The sequence below is a fragment of the Molossus molossus genome, unplaced genomic scaffold (genome assembly GCF_014108415.1).
Source record: "Molossus molossus isolate mMolMol1 unplaced genomic scaffold, mMolMol1.p scaffold_m16_p_22, whole genome shotgun sequence".
NCBI lineage: Eukaryota > Metazoa > Chordata > Mammalia > Chiroptera > Molossidae > Molossus > Molossus molossus.
Window position 1 is genome coordinate 14,431,697 of NW_023425358.1, and position 11,864 is coordinate 14,443,560.

The 11,864-nt window shown below is 41.2% G+C and overlaps 1 pseudogene; it reads left to right on the forward strand.

The window, feature by feature from the left end:
- Positions 1-1,756: 1,756 nt before the first annotated feature.
- Positions 1,757-3,842, forward strand: LOC118640336 (annotated as a pseudogene).
- The last annotated feature ends 8,022 nt before the right edge of the window (positions 3,843-11,864 follow it).

An 11,864-nucleotide genomic window follows, 5' to 3' on the forward strand; every position in this document is an offset into this window, starting at 1 on the left:
ACCGAACTCCCTTGACTATCCCTTGCGCTTCCTAGGGAGCTCTCGGCTTCCCACCCACCTCCCTTCCCTCTGAAGGGGCGCCTGGTTGCTGGCACTTTTTCAGCAAGCCCAGATTAGAGTGGGCTTTTGCCCCAAACTCACGACTGTCTAAACTAAGGGGAAGTCGGATGCCGGTTGCTGTGTGTACGCGGCGTGTTCCGGGCATCCTGAAATCATTGTAAAAGCAGTGTCTTGTACCACCCTTCTCTGGGCACCTGGTACCTGGGCATCTACCAGTTGGCATGGGAGGAGCTCGAGCCCATTTCTTTGTCCCCTGACCTGGGCCATCTAGAGAACCAAGGATTGGAGCCCTCTGCTTGGCCTTCTCACAAAAGTGCTTGGCCTTCTGCCAAAGCCTCCTCCCTCGGTGGCCTGCTAAGTGTTCCTTCTGTCTCTATTCCTAGAGAGAAGGAGATTCTCACTCCCCTAGCCCAGAAAACTAGACCAAGTGAAAACAAGCCTTTCAAACAATCATTATCCCCAGAAAGGCTGTTGGGCTCCCTCCAGCTGAGAGAGAATAAGATTTGACTTTCCAGAGAAATGGTGTGAAAGGAGGAGGCTCATTGCTCCTCCGCTTGTCAGGGAGACATGATCCAACCCTTGGTGTCCCGCCTTCTACCTGCACTGCTCCCAGATACTCAGATCTTAAGAGACATGAGAAGGGCAGACTCTCTAATCACACAAACATCACAATACAGAGAGGTAGGGCCACTGTGTAGCCAGGCCAGGCCCATGCTCCTGCCTATGGAACAGTGTGTATGCAGGAGAGACAATAATCTCCTGAGTGAAGAGAGAGGGCAATTAAAAAGCTGAAAAGGAGGCCTTCTGTGTTTTCTGACCTCCGTTCTCTGATGTCGCTAAGGGTCCTTCCATCCCTCACCTCCTTATGCTCCAGCTCTGACTCTACTATCCCCCAGAGCAATTTCCAAGGTCCCTGTCCCCACCCTTCACACTGGAGCAAGTTTTGTCCCAGCCCCAAGGGTAACAACATCTCTATTTGGCCCCTCCACCTCTACCTGCCAGGGTTTCTCGCCCAGCAGCCTGTGCCTGTGCATTTCTCCCAGCTCTCTTAAGCAGGTGTGCTTTTGCAGCTCCCCTTAGTTATCCAGAACTGCTCCCCTAACCTTCCCAGGTACCTCATCCGGAGATAACACACGCAGGGTAAGTTGCTCAGGCAGGTGTGAGATGCAGGAGGCGGAGAAGGGGTCAATGCTTGAGAGGCAAGGGTGGAGGTTAGGGTGGGACGAGATGACAGCCTGCTGAACTCCACACCCTATTGCTGAATCCCTGAGGGCCCAGGCCCAGCTTCCCTGGCTCAAGCCAAATTTGCCTGGGATGGTGATTGGGGGGAGGGAGTGAGGAAGTGGGTTTTGTTTCTGTTTTATTTTGTTTGGATCTTCATCTTTGTATTACTAGCATCTAGCAGAGTGCCTAGCACAAACTGGATGCTCAATAAACTTTTGATGAAATGAAATGACAATTTTGTTTCACTTCAGCAAGAACAAAACCAACGTAGAAACACCAGTTATTTCCCTTTTATTCTCATCTTCCTTCACCATCCTTCACCTTCTTTGCCAGCCCCAAATTGTCCATTCCACAATCATTACTGACTCACCCGTTCATCCATTCAGGTATTCTTTCATTTATTAAAAAAGATTTGTTATCTACTGTGGACCAGGCCCTGTGATGGACACTGGGAAAACAGCGTAACTAAGCCATGACTCCTACCCAGAAGTCTCATGGAGGAAGACAGATGCGTAAGCAGATTATTACTATACAGTATGGAAAATGCAGTGTTAGAGGTAGGTACAGGGTGCTCTGAGAGCAAATCAGAGTGTTATCTAAACTGGATTAGTGTATCCTGGAGGAGAATGGGCCTGAACTTTAATCAGGTGAAGAAAGAAAAATGATAAAAGAATACATATTCCAGGCAGAAAGAGCAGTATGTATGAAAGCCTGGAAGTATAACATGAGTCCAGACTACTTAGCCCTTATAAAATGTGGATTACCCAGGGACAAATGTTTATATAGCCCTGTAATGGAAACTCGGCTTGGGCGAGTGACAGGTGGGGGAGCTGAAGCTGAGACTCCTGTATTAAGTTGGTATCCTAGAAAGGGTCTCAGGGGGTAGTATCCCAGGCTTCTTAAAAGAATGCAAATCCTCTCTGGAGAAAAGCATCTCCTAAAATTTTTAGAGCTTAACACCAACCAAAGATAATTTGACACTGAAAGGTTATTAAACACAGATGGAAACAAATCCTCATAAATGAGAGTCAGCAGGTTAAGAAAGAATAGATTTAGGCCTCCAAGGCCTTCAGATATTGAAACTATCAGATATAAAATACAAAATAAATATGAAATATAAAAGAATTATATTAGATAAATAAAAGACAAAATTGCAAAAATTAACAAGCAGCAAGAAACCAGCAAAAGTGATCAAATATGACAAGGAACAAAATCAAATTTTTATAAATAAAAATATTTTTATTGAAATAAAATGTAATGAAAGAGCTGAACAACACATTAAATACAGATGAAGAGCGTTTTTTAATTGGAACATGTATCTGAAGAAATTATTTAGAATAAGGCACAAACAAGGAGATGAAAAAGAAAGATTAAGAGATATGCTATGTAGAATAAAAAGGTCTAACATATTTCATCAAGAGCTCAAATAAGAGAATAGAGAAATGGAGGAGAGGCAATATTTAAAGAAAAATGACTAAAATTTTTGTAGAATTCATGACAAGCATAAATATACAGATACAGGAAGGTTAACACACAAGATAAATAAAAAGATTTCCACACCTATGTAAATGTAGTAAAACTAGAGAATACTGAAGGAAAAAAGGAGATCTTAAAAGCAGTCAGAGAGAAAAAGATGGGTCATATACAGTTAGACAACAGTAATATGAAAATCATTAGAAAGTGAAATAATTTATTTTAAATGATGGGCAAAAATAACTGTTAACGTAGAATACTGTATTTAGCAAAGCAAACTTCCATATATGAGGACAAAATAAGGATCTTGTCAGATGAACAAAAACTACAGTTTACCATCAATACTAAAACAAAACAAAACAAACAAAACCCCTGAAAGAAATATTTTAGGAAGAGGGAAAATTATTCCAAAAGAAATGTTTAAAGTACAAGAAAAAATGGTGAGCAAAGAGATGAGTACAAAGAGAAAGGCAAATCTTAACGTGCCTTATAAAATGATAATAGTAATACCTAATCTGTGCTTCTCAAGGTCCTGATAAATTAAATACAGGGAAATAACAGCATATAAATTGAGAGGGAGGTATCAGAATGAAACTACTCTAGGGTCCTTGAATTCTTTGGGGAGGCAGCAGCTGGAGGGCAGAGGAGATGGCACAGCCTGTCTTGTCCTCTCCATGAGGCCACAGAGGCACCAGTGTTCAGTGTTCAGGGAAAGTATTCATTTAGTGAGACTACAGCAGTGGCACACGCTGCCAGTCACAGACCAAGTTCCCCGCCAAGCTGCAGAACCAGATTGATAGGCAGCAGTTTGAACTTTAAATAACCCTTATGCAGAAGAAAAGAAGCTTGAGGGTCAATCATATCTTGAAAACTGTTTGGCTTAACAGCATGCAACATCTTCTTATGCATGAAAACTCATCATGAGAAGGTTCTGAAGAAAGTCTGCAAACAATCAAGACCAGAATAAGAAGACATATGCTCCCCAAGGGCTTCTCCTGACAAATCCCATTGAGAGAGGACTTCAAGCTATTGAAATTACCATTTATGAAGACAGAGGGATGAGCAGTGGAATCTTTAAACCATAGAATTAAAGATCCCAGCTTTAGCTGGCACCCTCATCTTTCCACTGGCCATTTGCAGAGCATCCCTACCTCCTCTCCAGAGCGTCATTCCTTTGTATCTGCTTCCAGAGCCACCATGTCATTTACTCAAAAGACTACATCTTCTCTAATCACACTGGTATAAAACTAGAAATCAATTACAAGAAGAAAACTCAAAACACACAAACACATAAGACTAAATGACATGCTACTAAACAACAAAATCAAAGAAAAAATTTTTTAAAAGGCAAATGCAAATAAAAACACAATGACCCAAAATGTATGGAACACAGCCAAAGCAATTCTAAGAGGGAAATTCATAGCAATGCAGGCCTCCTTCAAGAAACAATTTCAAATAAACAATTTCAAATTTATTTATTTCAAATAAATCTAGCTTTACACCTAAAAGAACTAGAGAAATAACAACAAGCAAAGCTCAAAGTGAGTAGAAGAAAAGAAATAATAAATATCAGAACTGAAATAAAAATGACAGAGTCTAATTGTACTAAGTGAAATAAACTAGTCACAAAAGACAAAATCTTCTATGAGGTTCTAAAAGTAGTAAAATTCATAAAGAGAGAAAGTGGATGTCAGGGACTTGGAAGAGAGGGGCATGGGGAGTTGGTGTTTAATGGGTACAGAATTTCAATTGGGGAAGATACAAAAGTTCTGGAGGTAGACAGTGGTGATGGTTGCACAACATGTGAATGTGCGTAATGCCACAAAACTATTCACTTAAAGATGGTTAAAATGGCAAATTTTATGTTATATATATTTTACCAAATTAAAAATAATGAAGTATGTATACATCTACAGCATGTACAAACCTTGAAAAATCATGCTAAGTGAAAGAAGCCAGATGTAAAAGACCACATATTGTATGATCCCATGTGTATGACATTTTGAGAAATAAGCAAACTCATAGAGACAGAAGGTTGATTAGTGTTTGCCAGAGTATAGGAGGAGAAGAGAATAGAAAATGACAGCTAACAAGTATGGTGGGTTTGGTTTTTTTTTTTTTTAGGGTGATAAAAATGTTTTGGAATTAGACAGTTGGCTGATTATTTAACCTTGCAACTATATTACAAAAAAACCATTGAATATTTTAAAAATAATGGACTCTAGAAAAAATACAAAAGATCAATGAAACAAAGAGCTGGTTCTTTGAAAAGATAAACAAAATTGATAAACCTTTAACCAGACTCATCAAGAAAAAAAGGGAAAGGACATAAATAAATAAAAACAAAAATGAAAGACAAGTGACAATTGACACCATCAAAATACAAAGGAGTATAAAAAAATACTACAGTTAGCCCGGTATAACTCAGTGGTTGAGCGTCGACCCATGCACCAAGAGTTTGCCGGTTCAATTCCCAGTCAGGGCACATGCCCAGGTTGTGGGCCCGATCCCCAGTGGGGGGCATGCAGGAGGCAGTCAATCGATGTTCTCTCTCATTGATGTTTCTAGCTTTCTCTCCCTCTCCCTTTCTCTCTCTAAAAATTCAATAAAGAAAAAACCTTTTTTAAAATTTTAATTAAAAAAAAATAAAATACTACAATTATATGCCAAAAAATTGGACAGCCTGGAAAAAAATGGATAAATTCCTAGAAACATACAATCTTCCAAGACTGAGTCAAGAAGGAACAGAAAATCTGAACAGATTAATAACTACTAATGAAATCAAACCAGTGGTCAAAAAACTTCCAACAAACAAAAGTCCTGGTCCAGACTGTTTCACAAATGAATTTTACTAAACATTCAAAGATCTAACACTTATCCTTTCAAATTATTCCAAAAAATATTCAAGATGAGGAAAGGCTCCCAAGCTCATTTTGAGGTCAGTATTATCCTAATTCCAAAGCCTGACAAAGACATTATACACACATACACATACATATATGTATATATATTGTGTGTGTGTGTGTGTGTGTGTGTGTGTATTCCTGATGAACATAGATTCAAAAATTTTCAACAAAATATTAGCAAACCTAAATCAGCAATACATTAAAACAATCATACATACACCATGATTAAATGGAATTTATTCCTGGGATGCAAGGTTGGTTCAACATCTACAAATCAATTAATGCAATACACCATATAAACAAAATGAAGGATAAAAATCATATGATCATATCAATAAATGCAGAAAAGAGCATTTGAAAAAATTCAGCATTCATTTATGATCAAAACTTTCAGCAAAGTGGGGATAGAGGAAACATACCTCAGCAAAATAAAGGCCATGTATAACAAACCCACAGCTAACATATACTCAATGGTGAAAAGCTGAAAGTGTTGTCCTTAAGATCAGGAACAAGACAAAGAGGCCCACTTTCACCACCTTTATTCAACATAGTATTGGAAGTCCTAGCCATAGCAATCAGACAAGAAGAAGAAATAAAAGGCACCCTAATTGGAAAAGAAGAAGTAAAACTGTCATTATTTGCAGATGACATGATACTATATGGAGAGAACTCTAAAGAGTTCACAAAAAACAAAAAAACACTATTAGAACTGATAAATGAATTCAGTAAACTATCAAGATACAAAATTAATATTTAAAAATTGGTTGCATTTTTATACACCAGTAAAAAATTATTAGAAACAGAAAGAAAAAAAAACTACTTGCAATTGCATTAAAATAAAGAATATAACACCTAGGAATAAATTTAAACAAGGAGGTAAAAGATCTGTACTTGGAAAGTTGTAAGACATTGAAGAAAAAAAATAGAAAAAGATACAAATAAATGGAAGCATAAACCATGCTAGTGGATAGGAAGAATTAACATCATTAAAATATCCACACTGCCCAAAGACATTTATAGATTCAATGCAATCCTTATCAAAATACCAGTGTCATTTTTCACAGAACCAGAACAAATGATCCTAAAATGTATATAGAACTACAAACAACCCAAATAGCCACAGCAATCTTAAGAAAGAAGAACAAAGTTAAAGGTATCATGCTACCTGAAGTCAAACTATACTACAAGTCTATAGCAATCAAAACAGCATGGTACTGGCATAAAAACAGACACACAGATCAATGAAATAGAACAGAGAGCTGGAAATAAACCCATGCCATGGCAAAGGAGGCAAGAATATGCAGTGGGATTAAACCGTCTATTCAAAAATGGTGTTGGGAAAACTGGACAGATATATGCAAAAAAAAAAAAATGAAACTAGACCAGTTTTTTAGACCATATACAAGAAAAAACTCAAAATGGATTAAATACTTAAGTGTAAGATGTGAAATCTTAAAACTACCAGAAGAAAACATAGGCAGTAAACTGACATTTTGCTTAGCAATATTTTTTCTGATATATCTCTCCATGCAAGGGAAACAAAAGAAAAAATAAACAAATGGTACTACATTAAACTGAAATGTTTATGCACAACAAAGGAAACCATCAACAAAACTAAAAGATAACCTACTGAATGGAAGAAGATATTCACCAATGATACATCCAGTAAGAGGTTTACATCCAAAACTTTCAAAGAACTCACTTATACAACTCAACACCAAAAACCAAAATCAAAGGAAACCCAATTTAAAAAAATGAGCAGAGCCCTGGCCAGTTTGGCTCAGTGGTTAGAGCGTCGGCCTGCGGTCCAGAGAGACCCAGGTTTGGTTCCCACTAAGGGCACATACTTCGGTTGCAGTTTGTCCCCGGCCCTGGTTGGGTTGTGCAGGTGGCAACCACTCAATGTGTCCCTTTCACGTTGATGTTTCTCTCTCTCTCTCTCTCTCTCTCTCTCTCACTCTCTCTCTCTCTCTCTTTCTCCCTCTCTCTTCCTCTCCCTCACTCTCTCCCTCCCGCTCTGTCTGAACAAAAAATGGAAAAATGTCCTCGGGTGAGAAAAAAAAAATGAGCAGAAAGAGAATAGATATTTCTCCAAAGAGGACATACAGATGGCCAATAGCCATATGAAAAGATGCTCAATGTCACTAATTGTCAGAGAAATGCAAATTAAAACCACAATGAGATATCACCTCACACCTGTCAGAATGGCTATCATCAATAAATCAATAAACAAGTGTTGATGAGGATGTGGAAGAAAGGGAACACGTGGGCACTGTTGGTGGGATTGAAAATTGGTGCGGCCACTATGGAAAACAGTATGGAGTTTCCTCAAAAAATTAAAAGTAGAACCACCTGATGACCTAGCAATTCCACTTCTGGGTATTTATCCAAAGAAATCCAAAACACGAATTAAAAAGATACATGCATTCATTCATATGTTTATTGCAGCAATATTTACAATAGCCAAAATATAAAAGTATGTAAATGTTCATCAACAGACAATTGGATAAAGACGATGAGGTACGTATATACTATGAAATATTAATCAGCCATAAAAAAAGAACGAAATTTTACCATTTGCAACATGGATGGACCTAAAAGGTATTATGTTAAGTTAAATAGGTCAGATGGAGAAAAACAAATACCATATGATTTCACTTATATATGGAATCTAAAAAACTAAATAAACAAATGAACAAAACAGAAACAGATTCATAGATGCAGAGAAAAAACTGATGATTGCCAGATGGGAGGGGGCTGGGGGGCCGGGGGGCTGTTTGAAAGGGTGAAGGGATCAAGAAGTACAAATTGTCTGTTACAAAATAGTCACGAGATATAAAGTACAGCACAGGGAACATAATCAATAATGTAATAACTATGTGTGGTGCCAGGTGGCTACTACGTTTATCAGAGGGATGACTTTGTAAGTTATAGAAATATCTAACTACTATGCTGTACACTTGAATCTAATAATATTGAATGTCAACTATAATTGAAAATAAATGTATACAATAAACTGAGAAGTAATTGGGAAAAAAAAGAAAGGAAAAAAAAAACCACCCCAAAAAGAGCGCCGAAAGGTGGCTGGGGCGGACTGTGGCCATGTTGGTCAGGGAGGAGGTGTGCGTTCCCAACACCCAAGGATGATTAACCCGTATCTAGTGTGTTCTTTCTTTTTTTTTTTTTTAATCCTCACCTGAGGACATTTTTCCATTTTTTGTTCAGATAGAGTGGGAGGGAGAGAGAGGAAGAGAGAGAGAGAGAGAGAGAAACATCTACAAACTGCTGCAACCGAGGTACGTACCCCTAGTGGGAACCGAACCCGGGTCTCTCTGGACCGCAGGCCGACGCTCTAACCGCTGAGGCAAACCGGCCAGGGCCATATCTAGTATTTTCAAAGCACTTCCATATCCACTACCCATAAACCTCATAAAACTAAATAAACTAAATAAATAACTTAAAAAACTAAATTAACGAATAAACAAAAAAGAAACAGACTCATAGATGCAGAGAGAAAAAACTGATGGTTGCCAGATGGGCGGGGGCTGGGGGACTGTCTTTTCACAGACGAGGAAAGTGGGGCTCAGAGAGGTTATGTGACTTATTCAAGGTCTCTCTGCTGGTGGAACCAGGATCTCAACCTGGTATAACTAACTTCAATCTCACCTGAATTCTTACCTCTTACTCCATCAGCTTGGCCAGCAAGCATCCCTTCAGAGAACACGAAACGAGAAGCCAGAAACGAGACGTGAAAATTTTTCCTCTGGAGGGTCCTTTAGAAGGGCTCAATCCCTGTCCTCTCTTTTCTTTCTTATAAGCAACTATGAGATACTCACAAAACACAAAACTTTAAAACCAGGGGGGTGAAGGAAGGTACTTTCTAAATCGGTCACTGGCTCTGCACATTCCTTGCAATGGACAGCAACGCCTGTGACTAACCAGCCCTTTGACTCATGCGGTCAGTTCCTCAGTGTGTGGAAATGAAACAATCAGGATGCTGATGGGCTGGGTCACTGGAAATGAGCAGTGTGGTCTCTGGGAGCTGTCCAGACTCACCCTACTGTTGGGAAATCCCCTTGACCATCCCTCCATGGATCCCTGAGTGTCCCTGATGCTTGAACTAAGTAAGGGGAAGGAGCCCTGATATCCTACAGGAATAGCTCAGAGTTATTGGCCCCTTCTAGCCCCATCAGTTCTTAGCATTTGGCTCTCCAGAGCCTGGGAATGGAAAGGCTGGAATGGGATGGAATGGGATGGAATGGGATGGGATGGGATGGGATGGGATGGGATGGGATGGGATGGGATGGGATGGAATGGAATGGAGTTGAGTGGAATGGGATGGGATGGGATGGGATGGGATGGGATGGGATGGATGGGATGGGATGGGATGGGATGGAATGGACGACGTGACTGTGGGGCGGGGCCGTTCCTTGGGCCGTACTCTGGGGCTCTGCTCCTGTGGTACATCCCTGGCACCTCTCCTTGCTGCCACCTGTCCATTCTCACTCAGCCGAGGACAGGGCTAGTCATGAATCTGAATTCCTTTGGGACTTGTCATCTTTTGCCCTGAGAGAAATTTATACCATCTTTCTGGATTACACACATTTGAGTAAAATCAAGCTGGCATTAAATCGTTAGCAGAGAACGTGGTTAACCTCCCCAAGTCCAATGTGCGAGCAGAGGAGACTGACAGAGGACTGCGGACAGCAGCATCCTCGGGGAGCAAGCAGTCGGGGTCAGGCAGCCAAGGGCTCTGTCTTTGGTAAATCTCAGGCTGGCAGTGTGTGCAGTAAATCCATCCGTCTCACCACATTCTTTCTCGTGTCACCCTTGGCTGACTTCAGTGTCTGTACGGATACCGGCTTGATCCCTCTGGCTCCACAGATCCTTGACCCTGTAAACTCTACTCCACTCTGCCTGGCACACATGCCCTCTGCACCTCCGCTTCTGAAATACCAAGCTATTCTCTGATCCCTATTCCTATCCCTCCAGCTCTGTCTCTGCTACTTTCTCTGTGTCTATTCTTCACCCTTTGGAAGTGCTCAGGTTGTAGAAAGCATGGTGTTCTCCTGCTCCGATGATCTTAATCAGTCTTGGTCTGCGACTGAGGGGGAAAAGGGGTTGTGAAGGAGGCCTTTCCTCCGCTCGCTAGGCTGTCAGGGCTGTGGCTGTGGCTGTGGCTGGTGCTGAGGCCAGGCTGGGAAGGTGGAGGAAGGGAGGGAGTCAGCTGGGTTAGGGGCCCCACAGAGGAGCTGGCCAAGAACAGCTGGAAACAAAGGCTGGACAGTCTTCCGCTGAGCCCCCAGAGCTGGGCCTTGGCTTTCCGGGACCAGCTCCAGGAAATGGCTGAGATTCCAGATTTGGAAGGAAGAGACCTGTAAACAGGAGGTGGGCTCAGAGGAAAGGGCAGCCTCTCTAGGGAGGGGGTTGGGGAGCAACGGTGTGAGTCCTGACATTGGAGGCTTGGAAGACGCAGGCCAGTCCACAGCAGACAGGGCTGGAAAGACTTCAAGACCAGACTCAAACCAGCATTCCAGGGCCTGACAAGTATCCCTGCCAAAGATGCTTGAGTAGTTTCAGTGACAGGATGTGCATAAAAATAACAATGTTGGTTAAACTTACTAATCACGTATACGTAGGGCCTTAGGTTACTGTACTAAGTGCTTTATGTTTTAGCTCATCTCATTCTTGCTCCAGCTGCCAAGGTACACAGTACTATTACCTTTCCCACTTACAGATAAGCGCCTTGCAGGGATTAAGGAACGTGCCCACGGTCTCCCAGAGCTTATTTCATGTGTCTCTGTGGCTGAATAGGAACACATGGTGGGCATCTCCAGCTTGTTCCAGAGCCTCTGGATTCTTCCTATTTTCTGTCCTCCCCCCGCCCCCCGCCGCCCCTTCTGTCTTTGGAGAACAGACCAAGGAGTGACTGCCCTAACCATTGAACTTCCTCAGCCTGAGATCTCCCCTCTGGGTTTCTGTTCCATTCTAGTGAGGGTCACTTGGAAGCAAAAGAATAAGGATGGGGATTCAAGGTTTAATACAGGCTTGGGGTTAAAGGATCAAGGCTGTGCTTAGAGCTGTGGTTAGTATGAGGATTACCTTTAAGAAATCCCAGTCTATCACAAGGTAAACCTTAGGGCTGGGTTCGAGTCAGGGGTGTGGCTAGAGGGACAAGGTCAGAGAGTTTCTCTCCTCTGG